This window comes from Zingiber officinale, chromosome 9A, assembly GCF_018446385.1.
Source record: "Zingiber officinale cultivar Zhangliang chromosome 9A, Zo_v1.1, whole genome shotgun sequence".
Lineage (NCBI taxonomy): Eukaryota > Viridiplantae > Streptophyta > Magnoliopsida > Zingiberales > Zingiberaceae > Zingiber > Zingiber officinale.
In genome coordinates, this window is record NC_056002.1 from 76225206 (window position 1) to 76229798 (window position 4593).

General features: G+C 38.3%; 1 non-coding gene across 1 annotated transcript; it reads left to right on the forward strand.

The window, feature by feature from the left end:
- Positions 1-4245: 4245 nt before the first annotated feature.
- LOC122022064 lies at positions 4246-4351 on the forward strand. The gene has a single exon (XR_006122810.1). It is a non-coding gene; the product is annotated as a small nucleolar RNA R71 (small nucleolar RNA).
- The last annotated feature ends 242 nt before the right edge of the window (positions 4352-4593 follow it).

Genomic DNA, 4593 nt, shown 5'->3' on the forward strand with positions numbered 1-4593 from the left:
TTCTCTCTTGCAATAGACAACCGACCTAGGATTGAAATCTATACCTAAATGTGATCAATTAGGAATGAACTTATGTTGTCCTTACACGGGCTTGCCTGTCACATGCGTCCCTCGCATAATCAACATATGAATTCATCACTCATCAACCGAATCAAGATATAAAGATTACTGCACACAATCTATCCTACCTCCTTGAATTATCCTATTTCACCCCCAAGATCGTTCCTCAAACGTCCTTACACGAGCATATTCCTGTCAGGAACGTCCCTCGAAATATCGAATGAGATACAATATCTACAAGATCCACAAGATATCCAAACATCCAATCAAGCATGGTAATTAAGCCCTAATCACAACAATCCATACAAGATAGAGTGAATACAAACAGGGCAAAATCATAGAAATAGGAAATTGGCACATCCACAAGAGTTTTACATCAAATCATCCTTACAATTACTCCCTCCATCCTATAACAAGAAATCTACTCCATAAAATAAGGAAAGAAACCCGAAGAAAAGAAGATTACAAGCATTCTTAATCCCCTCAAATCCAAGAAAAGAGAGAAAGAAAACTTATCTACAAAGAAGAACATCTTCGGATCCAATCCTTGCTTTCCCGGAGTCGATTCGGTGAAGATCCTCCCTTAGATCGCCGGAAATCCCTCCAAGAATGGTAAGGAACGCCCCAAATCTTGTTTCCCCCCAAAAGGGGAAAGATCCCCTCTCAAATCATGAAGGAGGCTTTATATAGAGGTGAGATTTGGGCGCCACACGACCCCGAGGCACAGCCGTGTGAGGTTCACACGACCAAAGCCATTCCCTTCTCTGCCATCCTTACACGGCCATGTGTGGTACACGACCATGACATGCATCTTCAATGATCCCCCTTGCATGGCCATGTAGATCTACACGGTCTGGACTGTTTCTGCCTCTGGAAACCTGGCACGACAGTGTGGTGTACACGGCCAGAGCCCTCTTGCTCACTGGAAACCTTGCACGGCGCGTGTGGTGTACACGGCTAGGGCTTCCCTAGTCTCTGGAAATCTTACATGACCGTGTGGTGTACGCGGCCTGGCTCCATTTGGCTTCAAATCTTGGCACGACCGTGTGAGGTTCACACGACCGTGGCAATTTCCTCCTCTGCTGTAGCCACACGCCCAAGGATCTCCACACGACCTGGGCAACCCCCCATGGTAGGGCCGTGTGAGGTTAAGGAATGCCACCTTCCTCTCTAGTTTCGCTTGCAGATTTGGCCTCGAACATGAATCTTTCACCAAATTTGACTCCTGTGTACAGAAAATGCACAAAAGTAGATCTCCGAACAAAAAGAGTAAATATGCTAAAAGAAAAGCTGGAAGTACAAAAATACGTAGACAAAGCAAGTGCAAAGTATGTGAATGTGAGTCCAAACATGCATAAAAGGTGTATATAATCTACGCACATCACACCCCCAGACTTAAACCTTTGCTTGCCCTCAAGCAAAATGCCGCAATCATGATTCATGTATTCAACAATGTATCATAATCCTTAATGCACTCTCCTAACTCTATCCACAAGTTTCATTAATGAGCATGATCATAGAAATAAACCTAGTATAGCTTAAGCATAAGTCTCTTGTGCACAGTACAAATAAGTAACTCAAAACTCTTCAAGTTTCAATCTTTGTCCTAGTCAAGTCGTCATCCAATTTGAGTTCTTAATGTTTCCGGTGATAGACACTTACCTGCCACACACTTGGTTCATATTTCTCAATCAACCCAAGGTCTCAAAGGCGTGCTCGATATCAGGAGAACCATAGAAGTCATTTCCCAGTAACCTAACTAGGTCTCAAAGGGGTGACTTTCTAGTTTCCACTCACGACAACTATTTTTTAAACACATGAGAGTTTATAGGCACATAAGTTGGGATATTTTGATTTTTCCAAATGAGTTTTTCATGATTCGAGCCTCATCCAGTAACCAAAATGAAGTTTGAGAAATCACCATGGAAACCATGTACTAAACAAATAGGATGAATCATGACTATTTCAATGATATCAACTATTCAAGCATCAAGTCAAAGTGTAGTGAAAGTAAGATCCTTAAGGTTAGGCCAAGACTAAAACTTATTTCTAATTGATACTTAGCTCAAATCATGCTACTCAAGATAGAGAAAAGAAGTACACTAAAAATACTATCATCATTTACAATATCATGAATCAAGATAAAGAACGTGCTAACAATTTACTTTAAGACAAGAAAACATAAAAATGGAGTTTGATGTTCTCAAGATGTATGCCACAAAAAATCAAAACAAAATGCAAGACATAAGCAAAAACAAAAACAAACAAAGCAAATCAAATGCATCCCCCCAGACTTAAACTTTTCATTGTCCCAATGAAAACTAAAAACAATGTGGAGAAGATTTTAAGAGAAGTTACCAAGTGATGAGCTCCAAATGGTTGACATTCATGTTTTTAAAGATACTCCTCCATCCAATACTCACATTCCTCCACAACTTTGAATTCTACAACAATAAGATAGACAAGAAAAATTAAGTAGAGGATACATGTTTATTATAAAGAGAGAACTAAAGACATAAAGGAAAATAAGGAAAAAAACTTGGGTTGCCTCCCAAGAAGCACTTGTTTATGGTCATTAGCTATACCACCTCATTAAATGCATCTAAATCTTGCTCTTGGAGGGGTAAGATATTTCAACACCCTCCTACCAAGGGCTCTTATTATGGAGGGAGCTTTCAATATAGGAGTTAAAAAGTGAAGTATTACTCTCTCCATCTTTGTCTTCTTTAAAGTTCTTTCGGGTGGTCGAAGACGGTTCAGATTGAGCTTCCAATTATTAGCCCAAGTGAAATCTGCACATGCAAAGAAAATACAAATATCCCACAAACAAATTAGATAAGATAGAGCCATAACCTTATTAAGAAAAACAGAATAAGAAATAAAAACTAAATCACATCCAACAAAGTCAATGATAGGTACCTCTATAAAATTTTTCAAAAGATCACAAGAAATACTAACCTTACTTTGCTGAGAGATACCTGAAATTTCTAAACATGTAGAAGTGAATTCCTCTGAATCAAATGATGATTTTGGCTCTGGCTCAGGTGTTTGTGATATCAAAGATGGTGATTCTTGAGACTCAACCATATCTGCATGAGTCCCTACACATTGGTCCACAACATGCTCAATCCTTGCAAATCTTACAGCATCTAAGGATTGTGTGGGAAAAGGAGGTGATTCTTGAGATGCTGCTTCCACAACACAACTCCCTACACATTGTTCCATATCAACATCATCAACACAAACATTAAAAAACAAACCAACATCAATATCCTCAATAGGAGAATCAACTATAGGTGGATCAATAACTTCACTTGCAGTTTTAAGTTGATCTACCACATCACATTCATCATCTGAAAATTTAATTTCACAATTTCAAATAAAACCTGGAGGTAGATCTAAAAACTCATTATCCACTGCATTATCATCACAATCCTCATCTGAAGAGTCTTCAGGTACACACTATGAAATCTACACTCAACCTTACCAGTATCACAAAATTTTTTAAAGTCATTGTTCTCATTGACCCCCACTAACCTTTATGGAAAAGGAACCCTTAGCGAAGGTCTTGGGGAAGGTACTTCTAACTTCCCATATTCCCTTTTAGCTTGTGGAGGAGATTCAACTTGCTTATCTAGTGTTGGTATGATCAATCGTTGAGGAAAAGGTACTTGTGGCACTTGGGAACCTCCTGGAATAATGGAATTGAGTTCATGTGATTTTCTATTGTTCTTCTCCTCAATTATAAACATGTCCTTCTTCAGAAATTCTTCATGATTCTTGCCAATTCACAACTTAAGATCATTATCATTTTCACTAGATCTTGTCTGCGAAGGAGGGGAATCTTCTTTAAATCATTTTGAAACAATACTTTCAATCTTTGCCCCCAAATGTTTGAACTCCTCATTCTATGACTTGTGAATTTCAACATTCTTGGGTGGTTGAACTGCATTTTGTTTGACAGGCTCTCTTGTATTTATGACTTTCACTTCTTGAATATTTAAGGGAGATTCCATCCAACTTTTGCTCAACCATCCATGGAGGTTCAATGCCACTTGATCAATTAATATATAAGCTTCTTCTATACTTTTGTCCATAAAAGAACCTCCAACTGATGAATCTAACAAGCACTTATTTGAAAAAGAAATTCCCCTATAGAATATGTGTAAAATCAGCCATTTCTCCAAACCATGATGAGGGCACTGTCTTTGGAGACTCTTGAATTTGTCCTATGCTTCAAATAATGATTCTCCATATGCCTGAGCAAAATTCGTAAAGGAATTCCTCATATACACTATTCTGCTTGGAGGAAAAAAATGATTCAGAAATAGCTTCTCCAATTGTTCCCAACTTGTGATACTTTGAGAATAGAGAGAATATAACCATCCTTGCTTTATCCTTGATACTAAAAGGAAATGCCATCAATCGAACTACATCTGCTGACACTCTTTCACATTTCACCATATCACAAATCTCTAAAAATGTTTCAAGATGCAGATAAGGATTTTCTGATACTTCTCCTCCAAATTTGTG